This window comes from Ascaphus truei, chromosome 4, assembly GCF_040206685.1.
Source record: "Ascaphus truei isolate aAscTru1 chromosome 4, aAscTru1.hap1, whole genome shotgun sequence".
Classification (NCBI taxonomy): Eukaryota; Metazoa; Chordata; class Amphibia; order Anura; family Ascaphidae; genus Ascaphus; species Ascaphus truei.
In genome coordinates, this window is record NC_134486.1 from 23,239,028 (window position 1) to 23,260,965 (window position 21,938).

General features: G+C 42.1%; 1 protein-coding gene across 1 annotated transcript in view; it reads left to right on the plus strand.

Moving 5' to 3' along the window:
• The window catches only part of BABAM2 (BRISC and BRCA1 A complex member 2), a 290,627-nt gene that overhangs the window by 184,963 nt on the left and 83,726 nt on the right, over window positions 1-21,938 (plus strand). The window lies entirely within an intron of this gene.

The following is a 21,938-nucleotide window of genomic DNA, read 5'->3' on the forward strand; positions in this document are numbered from 1 at the left end:
TTAATCTTCCATTACAAGGAGAGTAAAGCTTCACAGCATGTCGAGTAAGGTGCCATTAGCAGCATACATTTAGTTTTTTTTTTCTCATATGCAAAATGTAACGTACACTTACTGGGCAATATGATATATAACTTTAATAATAATAAATCAAGCTAAAGGTGTACGTGCCATCTACTCAACCACTTTTAAGTCAATTCAATCCCATATTGGAACATAGTGACGTGTTTAATAGGTGAACCATTTTTTCCTGCACTGTGGCAGTGAGGGGGTTAAAAGTAGAGAACTTATACTTTTTTTTTTTTTTTTTTAAGTTTTTCCGACATTATTGGCAAACATGGGACGCCGGCGTTTAGGGCGAGTTATGTTGACCCGATCTTTACCTCTTCTCCCTCATCACTTTGGCTTTGTGCAATTTACTCTTAGACAAGAAGTGGGTGTCTATAAATCTGATAATCTTATCACAGAGGTGGAGCAGACGCTGCTCAGGAGCCGGCTTTCCTCCCTCCGCAGTGCGACTTGTAACTGATAACACCAGAGCATTGAGGAAAAAAGAGAGTCGTTTAAAGTACTGGTCTGGTTTTATAAGTTATCATACACTCTGGTGTAAGCCAGGGGGGCTCAACTCCAGTCCGCAAGACCCCCCAACAGGTCAGGTTTTTAGAATATCTGCTTCAGCACAGGTGGCTCAATCAGAAGCTCAGTCTTTGACTGAGCCTCTGATTGAGCCACCTGTGCTGAAGCTGGGATATCCTGCAAACCTGACCTGTTGCGCGGGGGGGGACTTGAGAACGGGAGTTGAGCCCCCCTGCTGTAACCAATTAAACCGGGTACTCAGTGGTCATGGCGGTGCACGCAACGGCACACCAGACACTCGCCTCTAGTCAGGCAGGCCCCAGTGGCTCCTTGTGGGTGCACTCCTCTCTCGCGATGGTGCGTCCGCCGGCAGGGAAGACAATAATGTTGTCTTCCCCTGCCGCGACACGATCACATGCTCGGCAGGCAGCCAAGAAATGGCAGATATGCCCCGCCATGGCCGCCTCCCCCCCCCTCCACGCATCCCATCGCTCCCCTACAGATCGCGGCTGTAACCTGAACGCGCTGCCAGGCAGCACTGGGACCGTAACCTTAAACCTGCCACTGGGCTTCACCTACAGTATACAGGCATACCCCGCATTAACGTACGCAATGGGACCGGAGCATGCATGTAACTATGTAACACAGGCATACCCCGCATTAACGTACGCAATGGGACCGGAGCATGTATGTAACTATGTAACACAGGCATACCCCGCATTAACGTACGCAATGGGACCGGAGCATGTATGTAACTATGTAACACAGGCATACCCCGCATTAACGTACGCAATGGGACCGGAGCATGTATGTAAAGTGAAAATGTACTTAAAGTGAAGCACTACCTTTTTCCCACTTATCGCTGCATGTACTGTACTGCAATCGTCATATACGTGCATAACTGATGTAAATAACACATGTGTAACAGGCTCTATAGTCTCCCTGCTTGCGCACAGCTTCGGTACAGGTAGGGGGCCGGTATTGCTGTTCAGGACATGCTGACAGGCGCATGCGCGAGCTGCCGTTTGCCTATTGAGCGATATGTACTTACTCGCGAGTGTACTTAAAGTGAGTGTCCTTATACCGGGGTATGCCTGTAATCCTTTTCAGCATTACTAATGTAGAGATCATATGGTCACATCCTGCACATCAACGTCTCGGGCTGAAGAAGTTGTCCTCCTTTTCTGTTGAGGTCATATTCATTCATCGCTCCCATAGAGCTGTGAATTCTCCCCTGGGAACAAGCAACGGTGCCATAACATTCTTAGAACAGCGTAAGGGCCACGTGCATGATGAACCGTGGGTTGTATGGCAAACATCATACTGTAGGGCACTGTACAGGTTAGGTGGCTGTGTGAATTGCAATAATCTGACCTCCAACAGTTATTAAAGTGGAGACACAACCCCTGAAAATGTTAGACATATGCCCCACACAGCCATTCTCTCTTTGGCTTAACTGCCTGAGAAGGTGCTCAAAAGAGTTTCTATTGGTTGTCGGGCTCACTTTTTAGGAAACCCCTGCAACTTTAAAGCTGCAGACCCCAACAATATCCTACTTGTTTTTTTGTTTTTGTTTTTTTAAATAAATAAATCAGTTCTGTAGTATGAGAAAATAGTCTCTCTAGCAGTGCACCAATTGTATCTAGTGACTGCCTGGTCACATGATCTTCCACACAGAACTTTGCGTCTTTGGTCCTATTCTGCTGCACTGACAGCCTTTTAGTGAACCCCTGAGCCGAATCTTCGCCGATCGATCACAGGAGAACGGATCAATTTGACAACTTGGCTAATTACTTATTGTGTGGACTGTATTGACGCACATAGTACATTTATGGCGCTATTTAAATAAAGACATACAATACAATAATAAAAAACAGCAGTTTGGACTGCTGCTTTAAGGGCCTATTTTCACAATTTGCACAGTACTTGTCTCAAGTTGCCAAGTAGATGGCAGTAATTTGATTCATTTTCCACATTAATCTTTTTTTTTTTTTACTCTAACTCAATAAACATTCGTACAGTATGTTTCTATTCTGTATCAGGCTTTGGAGATCATGAAAAGCACCTTCCAAGTTATTTTTACCTTTAAGGCTCTCCACTGATCTGCTCCTTCCTACAAATCAGCTTTGACCTCTTGTTATGCCCCTGCCCGTCTCCTGCGCTCTACCCATAACTCTGTCCTCTCCATCCCTTTCCCCACTACTGCTCTCTCTCACCTTAAACACTTTTCCCTCACGACACCATACTTGTGGTGCTCCCTCACACTCAGTCTCCCCCAAGCACCCTGTCTCCCCCAAGTACAGTACCCTGTCTCCCCCAAGCACCCTGTCTCCCCACCTTGAAGACAAACCTTAAAACTCTTCTCTTAAATGAAGCATCCCAATAGCCTGGACTCGTGGCTCCTGTCCCACGCCCACAGTTGCTCCTACCAGCCAGTGTGGCCAAACGCTGCCATGTACTGCACTTATTCCCTCAGCAATGTCACCTTAAACACAAGTGTCAGAGTTGGGCCAGTAACAATCCTCACACTGATGAGACCCAAAAAGTCCAGCCAGCTGTCTGTCAGCAGGTTTTAACTGGCCATGCTCTTTTTACCCAGGCTGTGCTGAAAAGCTGCATAATATGGCAGACATAAGCTAATAGGGGACCCATGGTAAAATGGACATGAAGCAAAAGGTGACACTGTGTGCTCATTTGCATGTAATTTCCCAGAATACCTGGCTGCAGTGGAAGCATTGAATCTGAACCACCCCAGTGTACAGTTCATCTGCGATGCCCCAAAGACGGACAGCCTGATGGGGCTCCCCAAGAGCTGCCCCCCTCTGCACAGGACTAGCGTATGAAGGGTTAACAATTGCTTGGACTTTGTGGAACGTCAACCCCACCCACTGGAATGTTAATGAGCCAAGAAGACTGTAAGAGATGTGTGCAGAGGTACATAAAATGGAGACCGATTTGGATGCAATTATATTTTGGCTTTATTGAGCCTGTTCCTTTATCCAGGCAAAACATACAAAAACAACAAAATAACAAACCCCTATCCCTTTGTAAGGGCTAACGTACTTCCTTAAACCCTATCTGCAGAACTGGAGGGATATTCCCATTATCAGCCTATCACCCCAAAGTCTCAGGAGGCACCTTAAGCAGGTGGCCCTCCATGTCAGTCTCTGGCAGGTTCCTGTGTCCAGGAAATATAGGTCTCTGGGTGTCTTGATCTCAGCACAGTCTTTGTGCTCAAGACAGTGTCTGTGTGCAGGCTTCTCTGCTCTCCTCCTGTCAGCCCAGATGTGAGCTATGGAATCTCCTGTGTCTCACATGAGGCTTTTTACAGAGCTCTCATTAGTGCAAGTGGAGACTAGTTAATTGAGTGGCTGCAATCAACTATTTCTCTGTTGGATTCGTAGAGCTCTGAGGCTGCTTTATTTAAACAGGGATAAGTCCCTGTTACAGGGACAAAGAACTTTGTATCCACAGCTGCATTGAATCTGAACCACCCCAGTGTACATCTGTGTTGCCTTAAAGGCGGACAGCCTTTGACGCAGGTGAAGGGCAGCCAAAGGGTGTGAGCCGTTTGCTGATGCTTGAATCAATCTGAAACTCACCAGCCCTTATTCCTTGTATCCAATTGTCCAACTCTATCTGTCCATGAAATGTCTGTGAATTGACTGTATAACCCTGTTCTTTTAATGTAACCATGTATTGTTATCATAACTCTGTGCCTAGGACATAATGTACATGAAAACAAGAGGTAACTCTCAATGTATTACTTCCTGGTAAAACATTTTTATAAATAACTAAAAATATGATAAGAGATAATGGGGAAATGCAGGTGTGTGTGAACCTGTCTGGAACATGTGAATGTGCTCACAAGTGCTATTTGTATTTGCTGCTGCTCCTCCCTTTTCAGGAGACTTGGACAGATAGGCCCATGCCCTTTTTGTGAGAGGTTTCTCTACTTAGATGTTTTGTCTCTAGCCTCTGTCAACACGTGCTGATTATACGAGGTGCTCCACGTGGCAATGCGGTTTGAGGTGGTGCTTGCGAACACGCAGACTTGTTTGTGTCTTCAATGCCTGCGTAAGCCCTCCGATGGATGTCATTATTGAACTGCGGTAATAAAAAAATGTTTGCAACATACTGTGTGCCAGGAGTGGCCAACCCCAGTTCTCCAGGGCCACCAACAGGCCAGGTTTTCATGATATCCCTGCTTCAGCACAAAAGACTGAGCCACTGATTGAGCCACCTGTGTGGAAGCAGGGATGGATTGAGCCATCTGTGCTGGAGCAGGGATGTCCTGAAGACCTGACCTGTTGGTGGCCCTTGCGGACTGGAGTTGGCCACCGCTGCCTTTTACTAATAATTTATTAAGGTGCCTCTCAACTTCTTTGCGTCAACTTGGAATTTTGGGAAGTATCAATAGCTTGTGTATCACCCCTGTTCTCACCCCCCCACCCCCCAAGGGAAATCTGCTTGGTAATGGGTGTTGCTGGGTTTGTGGTGCTAACCTGTTTGGGGACACAGGGGGCCTAAGCCTCCGCTCATAGGGAGCTTGGGGTGCAGCGCCTCCACCTGTGAAGATCCCGCCACAGACGGGATGACCCCCTCACAGGAACTTATATATCCCGGGAATAACCACTCGCACACCAGTATAAACAATAGGAACTTTACCAGCAGGGTCCAACATAACACTTATGCATAATAACATCACAAAGCAATAATAACAGCACAATCCCTTCTCACACAGGGAGGCTAACCATGCCTCTCCTCCCTCCTGACGACTCTATCCCCAATACCCCTGGGATAGTGTATGTCAGCCCAAGGTCATATAGTGTGTGTGAAGGTAGCGCTACCCCCCTGATATCGTTGGTGCACCTTCCCTTTGGATACTCAAACAGTAGTAGCCTCCCTCTTAGGAGAAAGGCATCCGCGTTGTCCCACGATGCAGGGCCTCCAAATAAACCCCCCTCGCTCCTTACCACCGGCACCGCTCACGTGGTCTCTGGGCCTGGGGAGTTCATTCCGGGAGTCCGTCCCGCTCCGCAGAGTCTCCGCTGATATCACTACAGTGAAGGGTCCCTAACTTATGGGCAGCCCTACAGCACTGACTACCATGGCAGGGGTCTAAGTGGGCCCTCTGGGAGAACACTAAGCTAATCCCAGGCAGCCTCACTGGTTCCCGGGACAGTCCTTGCACTTCGCATGCTCTGCCAGCACTGACTGCGCACGTCACAATCCCAGTGTAGAAATGGGGAGAGAAGCTCCCCTAAGTGTGCTCTAGTAGACAAAGGTGGAGGTGGTAATTGAAATAGGACAAGTTCAATGTAGTGGGACGGCAATGAATAAAAGTCTTAATGGTGGAGTGGGCCCCGGTATAGATGAAATAAATATAACCGGTCATGCACTGGAAATCCAAAAGTGTCCCCCCTACACAAATAATGAAGACAACCTCTCCGTGTCTGGACCCAACACTATAGTGATGATAACATCTGTGCCAGGCCTGTATACACGGTGTATATCGGAGGTGTATATAGATATAGGGAAGGGGGGAAGGGAGACTTAGCTTGAGACTGATGTCTGTCTCTTCTGTGGTGAGGCGAATGGAGTCTCGAGTCACTCGCGTGGCATCGTTGGCGCTGCACACCTCTTCTCCCGGTTAGCTCACTCGGGGTAGGGGCGCCGTTATGATGTCATCCATCTGCGACTCGCCGGTATCCCGCTGTCACATCACCTTCGCGGGAGCTCTTCACCCGGTAGACTCACTCCGGATAGGGGCGCCGTTGTGACGTCATCCGTCGGCGACTCACCTATGCCGGTATCCCGCTGTTACACCACCATCACGTGGGTAGAAGAGAAACTTCGGCGCAACTGCGCATGACTGAATCAATGAGACTCCCGGATGATCTTCAACCAACTTTATTGACACCACACATAAGGGCTACACCGCGATCTCCCCCTCTACTCCCCCTCTACGCGTTTCACCCCTCTAGGATAGGGCTTCGTCTCCAAGACGAAGCCCTATCCTAGAGGGTGAAACGCGTAAAGGGGGAGATCGCGGTGTAGCCCTTATGTGTGGTGTCAATAAAGTTGGTTGAAGATCATCCGGGAGTCTCATTGATTCAGTCATGCGCAGTTGCGCCGAAGTTTCTCTTCTATCCTGGCAATTCTAGACGGCAGCACGCAGGAGCAGACGAGGTGAGCTGGTCCCAGACCGGAGATGCAGCTGAGGTAAGAATCAATATCCCCTGCACCGGTCAACACTGTGGCCACGCAAAGCTCCCTCTCATACAGCTCCATTGACTGAGACAGTATACAAATGGGTAAATCAATGGATTAACCCTCCAGGCGCTCAGAATAAAGCATAGTCCTGCTGGTGAGCAATAATACAATAAATCACATAGACCCCGGCTGTATTGAATCGTATAACAGTGTAGAAAATGTATCCTTCCCTCCAACCGGCTCACCTAGAGCACTATAAGGCTGGAACACGGGAAACTCACGTATAATACTTGATGTCCGGTCTTTCAAGTTGCTGTGCTGTATGCTCCCGCTCCTCCTGGATAGGCTGGGGTCTCTCCGTCGCAGGTTCTCGTTGCTTCACCGCCAACCCGCTGCCCGCCGATGCGGAGGGTGGTCACCTGACCGGCGGCATGGATGGTGCTTCTGAGTGACGTCACGGCAGACCCAACAGCCAGGAACACCCAGCAGTGACTCGGCGTGCAGGCGCGCAGTGAATCAGCATGGATAATCTCTTAGAAAAAGAGTAAATGCGCCGCACAGCACCAAAAAAGAAAGTGAAGGCTGATATGGGAAAAGTAAAAAAGCTTTATTTGCACAAGGTGCAAGCGAAACCTCTTGACGCGTTTCGGCCTGGGAGGCCTTTGTCAAAAGAGTGATTCGCTTGCATCATCAGACATCCATTTATACATCAGCAAACTAAGGACAGCTGTCCTTAGTTTGCTGATGTATAAATGGATGTCTGATGATGCAAGCGAATCACTCTTTTGACAAAGGCCTCCCAGGCCGAAACGCGTCAAGAGGTTTCGCTTGCACCTTGTGCAAATAAAGCTTTTTTACTTTTCCCATATCAGCCTTCACTTTCTTTTTTGGTGCTGTGCGGCGCATTTACTCTTTTTCTAAGAGATTATCCATTGACTGAGACACCTATGGTGACCTTGCTGTTCACACAGAAGCGCAAGACAGACTTTTGGCAATTACACCATCACCGTGGGGGCTGGAATCTGCATACCATCGTCCCCATAGGGCAATCCGACGGCCACAATCCACCGCTGTCTGCCAAATGTGCCGTCCCTGCGTGTGCTCCGATATGCGATAGATTAAATATTTGCCAAGAGAAATTGGGCACTGCAAAACGATGAGGCTTATCGTAGTTGATAAAATAAATGTATTGGGGCATAATAGCCAAAAGTTAAAACAGCACAGGTGTCCCCTGACGCGTTTCTCGCCTCACGGGGCGCTTTCTCACAGAGGGCACCCTGTGAGGTGAGAAACGCGTCAGGGGACACCTGTGCTGTTTTAACTTTTGGCTATTATGCCCCAATAAATTTATTTTATCAACTACGATAAGCCTCATCGTTTTGCAGTGCCCAATTTCTCTTGGCAAATATACAATCCCAGTGTATATCCTGTTTGTCTCTGCCCCTCCCAACATGGCCGCCACTGCCTCCTCAGAGTCAGCCTGAGGAGCTGTATAAACGCCCCTGGAAGTGTGGAGGAATACCCTGCTACACTTGGTTATGGAGAATGTATGAGAGACCTATTATAATGGGATGTATGAAATTATGCATCTCTTTTGTACGTTTCTTTCTTTAAGCTTTAATAGAAAAAAACTCACATTTTGAAGAGGCACAACTGTTTTGGGAAAGTGGATGAAGATGTTTTCTTTGAAATGCTGCAAGGTGTGGAGATTCTGACTTGGCATGAGAAATATACCTGTGTGGTATTGGACACATCACCTTATTTATCTCTCCCCAAGCCGTCCACGACCTAAAGAAAATGTATCTTTTACCTGGCAAAATATTTACATTCCAAAACCTGATTCATCAGGCACCATTGGATTGTAGAATGACTGGTAATAAGAAAATGTTTTGTTTACATAACTTGGTGGAATGATTTTAATTATTGATTCGTTTTAAGAAAATCCTTTATTTTTTAGAGTTTGCTGAGTAAGGCTCCTCCCTATTCAGTATGATATGAAGACCTCTTTCCTGTGTTGGAAAACATTGTAGTCCCATGTAGTAATCACAGCATGTTGAGTAGGAGCCCAAAGGGGAGATTCAGTGAGCTCCGATCCAAGTAGGGTTGCCAGGCGGCTTCCCCAAAAATATTGGACACTGGTGAAAAGGTGCGCTCAAGAGAAGACACCCACACACCCACACACACACACCTTAACCTCTCTCCGCTCCACGCGGTTTCCTCCTCTCATTGACCCTGGCTCCTGACACCTCCTCCTGATTGGCTGATGTTGGGTAATGCAGCCAATCAGGATGGAGGAAGCTGTCCAGCCCCCTAGCAACAGCCCTGCTCTCTCCCTGCTAAGGGAAATCCTGCGCCCCCCCAAGCCTGTCAGGTCACTATGTCCAGAGAGGTAATACCGGTATACACATACATGTCCAGCATTACCTCTTATGTTTTATCTGGAAAGAGTGTCCAAATACATGACAGTCCGGTTCAATACTAGACACCTAGCAACCCTAGATCCAAGCCAATGGCAGGTAATGTAGAATCAAGCTCTGATGCCCCTTGTAGGAGGTTTAGTGAATCCCAGCCGATGGGCATTAACCCTAAGGGCAGCCATTTGGGCTGGTGTTGGCCAAGAATTCCTGTTTAAGGCTATGGGGATTTTAATCAGAAATTGTCCTCTTTCAGCATATATAGAATTACCCCCTGTCTTTATTCCTTTCTTTAGCTGGTACATGTTAAGATGTGTCATGCAAGATGTGTGCTTTTATTCCTCTGAAGTTGCGATGTTGTTCTGGTCATCGTTTTTTCCATTGGCGCCTTCATTGTGAGATTCTGAATTCTGGGAGCAACGCACCAAATACTAGCAGCTACTGCACCCCCCTGCTCCTCTTGCTTAATGCTAAGGACAGGGGCGTGTTTGATAGGTTAAATGTAGCTTACTGACAGCTAAAAAAAATGGACAAATATGTTTTAAAATATTTGTTTGGTTTTTTTTGCTTGTGCAGGGTAAACCAAAGCTTTACTAATGTATTTCTGTGATTACCCTGTGTGTCAAGTGACGTGTTTTTTTTAAATTATACAGTATATGTCCATTGTGTGTATAGTAATTATGATGTCATCATTAGGCAAATAGATGAAGATTAGTAGTTGGTATGTTTTGAATTCAGCAGGCTCAAAGAAAAGAGAAACATGTTCATTTTGAACATAAAGGAAGAACAACCCTATACCTCCCAAGGGAGGGGAGAAGGTTAGGGTCTGGAGCCCCCCGATAACATGCACTCACTTAAGCAATAGAATAAGTACTGTAAGTAGTGTTAAGTAAACAGAAGGTACGTGTAATTTACCTTCTATTTATGCAACAGTGCTTACAGTACTTATTCTATTGCTTACGTGAGTGCATGTTATCGGGGGGCTCCAGACCCTAACCCAGGGGAGCGCAATCTATGCCAATTACAGTGATATATGCTGGGTTTTGTTTTGTTTTGTTTTTACCTGCTGCCTGAAACTGCGCCTTTAAGTCAATTTGGGACATCAGAATTGGGACAACACTTTAGGTTTCTATTTTTAATTAAGTAATGGCAATAAGTGAGGGTGTGTCGGGGAAAATGAGTGAGGAAACATAGGACCCCTCCCTGCCCCTGCCTGTGAGCATTAGCTGAGATGGATGGGTGCTCTCCGGAGCCTGTGCAGGCTGCCAAGTGCGTGACATAAACATAGGCTTAAAGCCGCAGTTAATGCTGGCAGACTTTTTTATTAGTGTTGCTCTTGGCAACAGCAAAAGGTGGACTGAGATAGCAGTCCTGTTTTCTTCCATGTCCCGAACACGCCTCTGGTTGACTGATATGAACCTTGGTACGTTGCATGATATGAAAAACGATTTGTCAATTAGCACTGCAATTAAAACTGGGCTAGCACCTCACTTTCTCAATCTAACCTTTCCACCAACTGGTTATTATTATATAAAAGGTTAAACAAAATAAAGGATAGGGCCTTTTTCCATTCTTCCAATGTGTTTCAATGTTAAAAGGAAATTCAGTGCATGTTGTTTTGATCGTTCGTTGTAGTGGTTTGGGGGGGAACGCTAGATATTTGTGAGGTTTCCTTTAACCCTTTCCCTGCCAGAGGGGCTTCTGACAATTGAAAGGGTAATTTGAATGTACCGCTGTCATTTTAAATGAAGACCACTAATTCACCACCTTCTAGACGTAGGGACAATGATGATTACATGAAATCACATCTGCAGATGACAAGTGGCTTTGATCTCCGGAGGATCTGTGCAGGCTAAACATGTTGGTGTTCTGTACTTTTGATTAATGATAAAGAGGTATGTGTGTCTGTGATTGCTTGTTCAGATTAAACAAATTCACAAATCCTTTGGGACTTTTGTGAGCTCAATACACCATGTCCAACTCTACAGAAGTTTTATGTTGGCTCAGGAAAGGCGGCCAATCGGGACGTGTGTTCTTTGAAGCCACTTTATCAATAATAGACTAAAGAAATTGAATGGTAACCCTGGCAGCTTCCGATACACAGTATATTTGGTTAGTACAGCAACGAATAAGTTAAACATATCGCTCTCTCCTCGTCCCATACATTGGGACATTTTCCGATCCAGTTAGCCCTCCCTGCTTCAGCAAACAGTGCTCTGGTTTTATTGACACAGTTGGGTGGCTTGTACTTTAATCTCGGGTGGAGATACAGTAGTGTGTGGGTATTTCATCGCAAGCCTTCCATACCTCAGTGTAGAGCAGTGTATTTGTGGCAGGGTAGACGAGGAGAAGTCATTCATGCAGGGCGTTCCTGCCCAGTCCAGGTAGAAATGTCACACATTTCATATCAGTGTTATAGAGGAGGGGGAGGGTGGTGTTCAAGGGACAGATCTATTGACTCTACTACTCTGGTGTACTGTACTGTGTTTGCAGTAGCGTTAAGAAAACTCAAGGGCTGTTCCTCTGGTCTGTGCCTGTCACGGTTACTATGGGCAGTCATTTCAGGTCACGTTAAAGCACAGCGCTGCTCTTCAGTATGCACTGCTCTCTCACTTTCTGCTTTTGTGTCCCAATCCAATGCTTCATACCACACACCCTGATGCCAGAGGAGTTGCAGGGAGCCCTACGTATTGCAACTATCACCATTTAAAAAGACACTGCGTTCTTACTCAGCCCTGGTGATTACAATGTTGTAATTGCTGCTGCATTTTCCCTTAAGTCAGTAATGAGCCGCTGGCTAGCATTAGATACTGTATGTATAACAAGGACACTTAGTTTGAGCCTGGTTCAATTCCCAGTATTGGCTCTTTGTGACCTTGGGCAAGTCACTTTATCTCCCTCTGTTACAGGCACCAAAAACATACTGTAAGCTCCACAGGGCAGGGACTGTGTCTGTAATAATTCCTGTGTGCTGCGTACCGCGCTGCTCTGTAATTGTGACGCGCTTTGAGTCCCATTGGGAGAAAAGCGCAGTATGAAATAAAGTTATTATTATTATTATGTCTCTTAACTTTATTACTGTGCTTTTAACTCTGGGAGGGTTTGGGGCCTTTGCATAGCATTCTAATGGTAAAACTTGTCAAGAGGGTTTTATTCAATGACTTTTACTAATACATGTTGCTGTAAATACATGTGAAACTTAACCTGAATTCCCAATTATTCTGTCTCGTAAGAAAAAGCGATTCTTTCATTGAACTTTCCTTTCGGAGAAATGCAACACTTCTAACATAGAAATGTAATACAATATTTACTGCTCTGTTTGTTTAACAATTCTATTGTATATGAATGTTATTATTTTTTTTTAAGTATTAATAATTAGGTCTAAGCTGCAAATATTAAACAACATGCAATATACCTCTTATAAGTGGTTCAAGGTCAGGGAGGTTAAGACGAAGCTTTCCAGACATTGTCTTTCTTATAATTTAATTACATAAATGACATAAATGATGTGATTCATAATACAAGTGCATTAAAGAAGCAATCTGGCAGAAAGAAAACCAATGAGGATTTTAACTCTTGTGATTCCTAGGTTGTCCTGGAAAATAAATCCCCCCCCCTCCCCTTCCCAATACTGTACCTAGTGTCCTCTGGGCTACCCTTCCTGAGATGTAAGGTACCATGGCTTAAGTGATTATTTAGTGGCTTCTTTAGGCCGTGCTATCTCCGTTCTGAGTGAACTGGGGCAAATAATGCTAGAACTGTAAGTCTTCTGGAGATAAAGGCAGGTGGGTCGTGTTCCAGAATCCAACCCCCATCCCCCGTACCCCTCCAAATGCAAACAAAAACATGTCAGGTGCAGAGGAGCTTTTTTCCACCACAAAAAGTGTGCTTGATGTTAACTCCTTGGCTACCATTGCAGTCCCCTCTGGCAGCCAGGTGGTTAACATACTTGCCAACTGACACTCCTTGACTATTGACCAAATTGAGTTCACCTATACCTGTTTGTACTGTACTGTATACTGTATTCACCTATACCTGTTTGTACTGTACTGTATACTATATTCACCTATACCTGTTTGTACTGTACTGTATTCACCTATACCTGTTTGTACTATACTGTATTCACCTATACCTGTTTGTACTGTACTGTATTCACCTATACCTGTTTGGCTTTCCTGCATTCACTGCATTATTCTGTTGCCATTTTTGAATGTGTGTTCTCGTTCGTAGACCGTCATAGAGAGGAGTACCTGCACACTGCAATATGTTGCTGGAGGGGGGTACTTATCTGCCGGTGCACTGGGTCCAGGGAGGCCCAGACATCCCATGGAAATACAGTGAAGAGAAGGGAAGCAAGCACATGGGCTTATGCAAAACTATTTAATATGCCACAAAAATATCCAATGTTTCGGCAGAATCTCACTGCCCTCTCCTTGATAAAGGCAGTGAGATTCTGCCGAAACGTTGGATATTTTTGTGGCACATTAAATAGTTTTGCGTAAGCCCGTGTGCTTGCTTCCCTTCTCTTCACTCGTTCGTAGACCACCATAAGCTTATATACAGGCATACCCCGCATTAACGTACGCAATGGGACCGGAGCATGTATGTAAAGCGAAAATGCACTTAAAGTGAAGCACTACCTTTTTCCCACTTATCGATGCATGTACTGTACTGCAATCGGCATATACGTGCATAACTGATGTTAATCACGCTTTTGTAACAGGCTCTATAGTCTCCCCGGACAGCTCGGTACAGGTAGGGAGCTGGTATTGCTGTTCAGGACATGATGACAGGCGCATGCGTGAGCTGCCGTTTGCCTATTGGGCGATATGTCCTTACTCGCGAGTGTACTTAAAGTGAGTGTCCTTAAACCGGGGTATGCTTGTACACTGTTTATTTAGATTATTTGTCTTCGCTATTTTTATATATATATATATATATATATATTCTTCAGTATTAGGTGATACCTTTTTTATTTGGACTAACAATTTGTCATAGGACAAGCTTTCGAGAGTTCTCCTCTCAAATAAAAAAGGTATCACCTAATACTGAAGAACTAATTTATTCTGCACAATTGCAATCAGACTAACACGGCTATTTATATATATATTATACTCACTGATGATACCCATTAAGGTTGGAACATGTCTGTGAATGGTTTCTCTGGCTTTGCATCTGATTCCCATGCTGTGCTTTAGAGCTATGTTAACAGCGAGCATTGGCTTATATGGGCTCCATGTAACAATGGTTTTTCAGGCAAAAGGTGACACAGTGGGCTCATTTGCATGTCATTTCCCAGAATCCCTTGCTGCAGTGGAAACACTGTATGCTAGGTGATAATGGTGAAAGGCAGGGTTGCAGACCTGCCTAAGACATGTGCTCACAAGTGATCTTTTCATTTGCTATATGCAATACAGTGGAGGTTTCTTGTTGCCTTTTTCACCCACCATAACTTAAAACGTGATGGTATATACATACATACATATATATGTGTAATCATCTTGATCTCTCCAATGATCTTCCAGGAGCTGCGGTTGCAAGCCTCTCTTCATATTGCTCCGACAAATTTTCTGATTTCAACCTCCCCTCTTACATCGTCGTCTTGGTCTTTTGAAATCCAATGGAATCCAGTCAAGTATTATCCCTGTCCTACGATGGTCATTTCTTCCTTCGATATGTCAAGCCCACTGCCATTTTAACTTCTTCACCTTTGTGATTGTCATAGACTTTTTTTGTTTGGTTTCGAACCCATTCATCCCAAAGTCCTGGGTCTGTCATCAACCAATTAGTTAGTATCTTCGTAGAAATCTTGTACTGTACGTGATTTGAAGTAGACTAGTCTGTATTTCTTGGGGCCTTCTTTGTGTCCTTTCTTGTTGATAAGGATAACCATTGCTCTATTCTGGAATTTTCCTGTTCTTCAAGCGGCATGTGAAGAGTTTTGCAAGGGTTTCATATGCCCTGGGAGCCTTCCCATTCTTCATGGATTTGATTGCCTTTGACACTTCTCCTGGCAGGATGCATGGCACATCATTGGTGATTTCTTCTCGCTCTTCCTCTGTTGGATTATGCCCGGTGTTATTTGTGTTTTTCTACATGGAATTGTACAAGTCCTCAACTATCTTTAAGATAAGGAAGAAGGAGACAGGTGACAGAGATAAGTATGATATCAAATATCTTCGAAAATATCGGTACATTCATAGCGTGAAAGCCACGCATTGGTGTCAGATAACAAGTTGAGCTGTGTCCGGCATGCAAGGACCCTGCTATAGCTAATCTCAGTCCACGAGGTTTGCCCACAAATCAGGAAAGCACGCCATGAACGGCTCGATTAATCCCTATGCGTTTCACACTATGGTGCTTCGTCAAAGGAAAGCCAAAAGGACGTCTCTCAGCCCGCCTATCATATTTATTGGCTATTAAGTTAATCAATTCATAAAAAGGAATGATCAAATAAACTAATAACTACATTTAGACTCTAAGTGAAATCCCCTGTAAGATAAGTACACTGTCCTTTATTGTTGAGTCGTTGTCTTATTTGAGTGCGATGATTTACTTCCTCCCAATCATGTGACGCTGCTTCGTCTTTAAACTTTTTGTTATCTTCGAAAGTCTTCACTATATCACAGTTACATTGTATTACTGTACATCACCGTATCACAGTTACATTGTATTACTGTACATCACTATATCACAGTCACATTGTATTACTGTACATCACTGTATCACAGTTACATTGTATTACTGCACATCACTATATCACAGTTACATAGTATTACTGTACATCACTATATCAGTCACATTGCATTACTGTACATCACTATATCACAGTCACATTGTATTACTGTACATCACTATATCACAGTTACATTGTATTACTGCACATCACTATATCACAGTTACATTGTATTACTGTACATCACTATATCATAGTCACATTGTATTACTGTACATCACTATATCAGTCACATTGTATTACTGTACATCACTATATCACAGTCACATTGTATTACTGCACATCACTATATCACAGTTACATTGTATTACTGTACATCACTATATCACAGTTACATTGTATTACTGCACATCACTATATCACAGTTACATTGTATTACTGCACATCACTATATCACAGTTACATTGTATTACTGTACATCACTATATCATAGTCACATTGTATTACTGCACATCCCTATATCACAGTAACATTGTATTACTGCACATCACTATATCACAGTCACATTGTATTACTGTACATCACTATATCACAGTTACATTGTATTACTGTACATCACTATATCACAGTTACATTGTATTACTGTACATCACTATATCACAGTTACATTGTATTACTGTACATCACTATATCACAGTCACATTGTATTACTGTACATCACTATATCACAGTTACATTGTATTACTGCACATCACTATATCACAGTTACATAGTATTACTGTACATCACTATATCAGTCACATTGCATTACTGTACATCACTATATCACAGTCACATTGGATTACTGTACACTGTATCACAGTTACATTGTATTACTGCACATCACTATATCACAGTTACATAGTATTACTGTACATCACTATATCACAGTCACATTGTATTACTGTACATCACTGTATCACAGTAACATTGTATTACTGCACATCACTATATCACAGTTACATTGTATTACTGCACATCACTATATCACAGTCACATTGTATTACTGCACATCACTATATCACAGTTACATTGTATTACTGCACATCACTATATCACAGTTACATTGTATTACTGTACATCACTATATCACAGTCACATTGTATTACTGTACATCACTATATCACAGTTACATTGTATTACTGCACATCACTATATCACAGTCACATTGTATTACTGTACATCACTATATCACAGTTACATTGTATTATTGCACATCACTATATCACAGTCACATTGTATTACTGTACATCACTATATCACAGTTACATTGTATTACTGCACATCACTATATCACAGTTACATTGTATTACTGCACATCACTATATCACAGTTACATTGTATTACTGCACATCACTATATCACAGTTACATTGTATTACTGTACATCACTATATCACAGTTACATTGTATTACTGTACATCACTATATCACAGTCACATTGTATTACTGTACATCACTATATCACAGTTACATTGTATTACTGCACATCACTATATCACAGTTACATTGTATTACTGCACATCACTATATCACAGTTACATTGTATTACTGCACATCACTATATCACAGTTACATTGTATTACTGTACATCACTATATCACAGTTACATTGTATTACTGCACATCACTATATCACAGTTACATTGTATTACTGCACATCACTATATCACAGTCACATTGGATTACTGCACATCACTATATCACAGTCACATTGTATTACTGCACATCACTATATCACAGTTACATTGTATTACTGTACATCACTATCACATTTACATTGTATTACTGCACATCACTATATCACAGTTACATTGTATTACTGTACATCACTATATCACAGTTACATTGTATTACTGTACATCACTATATCACAGTCACATTGTATTACTGTACATCACTATATCACAGTTACATTGTATTACTGCACATCACTATATCACAGTTACATTGTATTACTGCACATCACTATATCACAGTCACATTGGATTACTGCACATCACTATATCACAGTCACATTGTATTACTGTACATCACTATATCACAGTTACATTGTATTACTGCACATCACTATATCACAGTTACATTGTATTACTGCACATCACTATATCACAGTCACATTGTATTACTGTACATCACTATATCACAGTCACATTGTATTACTGTACATCACTATATCACAGTTACATTGTATTACTGTACATCACTATATCACAGTTACATTGCATTACTGTACATCACTATATCACAGTCACATTGGATTACTGCACATCACTGTATCACAGTTACATTGTATTACTGTGTATCACTATATCACAGTTACATTGTATTACTGTACATCACTATATCACAGTCACATTGTATTACTGTACATCACTATATCACAGTAACATTGTACTACTGTACATCACTATATCACAGTTACATTGTATTACTGTACATCACTATATCACAGTCACATTGTATTACTGCACATCACTATATCACAGTTACATTGTATTACTGCACATCACTATATCACAGTTACATTGTATTACTGCACATCACTATATCACAGTTACATTGTATTACTGTACATCACTATATCACAGTTACATTGTATTACTGCACATCACTATATCACAGTCACATTGTATTACTGTACATCACTATATCACAGTTACATTGTATTACTGCACATCACTATATCACAGTCACATTGTATTACTGCACATCACTATATCACAGTTACATTGTATTACTGCACATCACTATATCACAGTCACATTGTATTACTGCACATCACTATATCACAGTCACATTGTATTACTGCACATCACTATATCACAGTCACATTGTATTACTGCACATCACTATATCACAGTTACATTGTATTACTGCACATCACTATACCACAGTCACATTGTATTACTGCACATCACTATATCACAGTCACATTGTATTACTGCACATCACTATATCACAGTTACATTGTATTACTGCACATCACTATATCACAGTAACATTGTATTACTGCACATCACTATATCACAGTTACATTGTATTACTGTACATCACTATATCACAGTTACATTGTATTACTGTACATCACTATATCAGTCACATTGCATTACTGTACATCACTCTATCACAGTTACATTGTATTACTGTACATCACTATATCACAGTTACATTGTATTACTGTACATCACTATATCACAGTTACATTGTATTACTGTACATCACTATATCACAGTCACATTGGATTACTGTACATCACTATATCAGTCACATTGTATTACTGTACATCACTATATCACAGTTACATTGTATTACTGCACATCACTATATCACAGTTACATTGTATTACTGTATATCACTATATCACAGTTACATTGTATTACTGCACATCACTATATCACAGTCACATTGAATTACTGCACATCACTATATCACAGTTACATTGTATTACTGTACATCACTATATCACAGTTACATTGCATTACTGTACATCACTGTATCACAGTTACATTGTATTACTGTACATCACTATATCACAGTTACATTGTATTACTGCACATCACTATATCACAGTAACATTGTATTACTGCACATCACTATATCACAGTTACATTGTATTACTGTACATCACTATATCACAGTTACATTGTATTACTGTACATCACTATATCACAGTTACATTGTATTACTATTACTGCACATCACTATATCACAGTTACATTGTATTACTGTACATCACTATATCACAGTTACATTGTATTACTGCACATCACTATATCACAGTTACATTGTATTACTGCACATCACTATATCACAGTCACATTGAATTACTGCACATCACTATATCACAGTTACATTGTATTACTGTACATCACTATATCACAGTTACATTGTATTACTGTACATCACTATATCACAGTTACATTGTATTACTGTACATCACTATAACACAGTTACATTGTATTACTGCACATCACTATATCACAGTTACATTGTATTACTGCACATCACTATATCACAGTTACATTGTATTACTGTACATCACTATATCACAGTTACATTGTATTACTGTACATCACTATATCACAGTCACATTGCATTACTGTACATCACTATATCACAGTTACATTGTATTACTATTACTGCATATCACTATATCACAGTAACATTGTATTACTGCACATCACTATATCACAGTAACATTGTATTACTGTACATCACTACAGGCATACCCCGGTTTAAGGACACTCACTTTAAGTACACTCACGAGTAAATACATCTCGCTCAATAGGCAAACGGCAGCTCACGCATGCGCCTGTCAGCACGTCCTGAACAGCAATACCGGCTCCCTACCTGTACCGAAGCTGTGGGCAAGCAGGAAGACTATAGAGCCTGTTACACATGTGTTATTTACATCACTTATGCACGTATATGACGATTGCAGTACAGAACATGCATCGATAAGTGGGAAAAAGCTCGTGCTTCACTTTAAGTACATTTTCGCTTTACATACATGCTCCGGTCCCATTGCGTACGTTAATGCGGGATATGCCTGTATATAACAGTCACATTGTATTACTGTACATCACTATATCACAGTTACATTGTATTACTGTACATCTTTCGTTCTATGCTTGTGAATGGTGTTGCACAGCTCTGTATATTCTTATTCTTGCATCTAGGCATTGCTTCATTTCTTGAACTTTCCTCAGCAATTGCTTTCGCGTTTGATATTTTCTTACCCTGTTTTGTTAGCGATTCCACCAGTTTTTCTTCAATTTCAACTACAGTCTTCAGAAGTTCTTCAGCATTGTTTGTTGAAGTGTTCCTGTGCATTTCCAGCCAACTGAAGCCATTTTTCAGCTCTGGTATAAAATCTGTGCTGTTGTTAAAATCTCTTGCTGTTAAAATCTCTTGCTGTTGTTAAAATCTCTTGCTGTTGTTAAAATCTCTTGCTGTTAAGTTTTTGTCTTTTTTTTAAAATCAGTTTTCTTCTTTCCGTGTTCGCATTCAGATGTAATTTGCAGTGAACCAACTGGTGATTACTCCTTGTGTCAAAACATATATACATGCATACAGATGCTTTGAAGTCTTTTACAGTCTTTCATGATATGACTGATGTGGTCAACAATTTGATTAATACCACGTTTTGTCCGAGTCTCTGGATCGCTGTGAAGGAGAACCTGAACGCTTTGTGCAGTTTATGCTATTGTTGTGTAAGGTTATATAGACTGTTTAAAGAAGCTGTCCAAGCTGCTGTTTTTAAAAAAATTCCCTTAAATATGTGAATCAATGATAAGTAATTGGCTAAGGTGCCGATCGATCCAATCTCCTGTGATTGATCGGCGAAGATTCGGCACGGGGGTTCACTAAATGGCTGTCAGTGCAGCAGAAGAGGACCAAAGATGCAACGTTCCGTGGGGAAGATCATGTGAGGCAGTCACTTGATACAATTGGTCCACTGCTAGAGAGAGGGCAGGGCTCAAAAATGGGTGTGCCAGAGCCTGTTTCAGAAGAGGAAGGGGATGTGACTTTGTAAATGGTTGCTATAGAAATAAAAAATGCGTGTTACATTATAATACATTAAACATTTCATAAGTGCAATATGGCGCAGGTAGTCATTTTTGTATCATTTTACAGCAATAAAAGAATATCTGGAGTGTTTGATCATTATTGTGTTTGTTTTTTCAATGGGGAGTGCTCATATAATGTTCTTTTTCTTGTTTTTAGGTTGATATGAGAATAGGGGCACCACTTGGTTCTAATGAGATATGTGAACGTCTGTCGGGGCACGTTGCCCTAAAATTAATCAGCCGAGACCCCTTTTTTAGTAAAGATTATCTTTTGCTATATTTTGTGTATAGATATGTGATCAACAATTCACCTGTTTATCTAACCAATAAAGGTAAAGAACGCTAATTAACGGATCAGGCCGGGATTATACCTAAATTGCCCGGCGGCTGAAAAACAAATAGCATAAATCCAATGAAATCAAACATACCGCTCGCGACGGCCGCCCAGC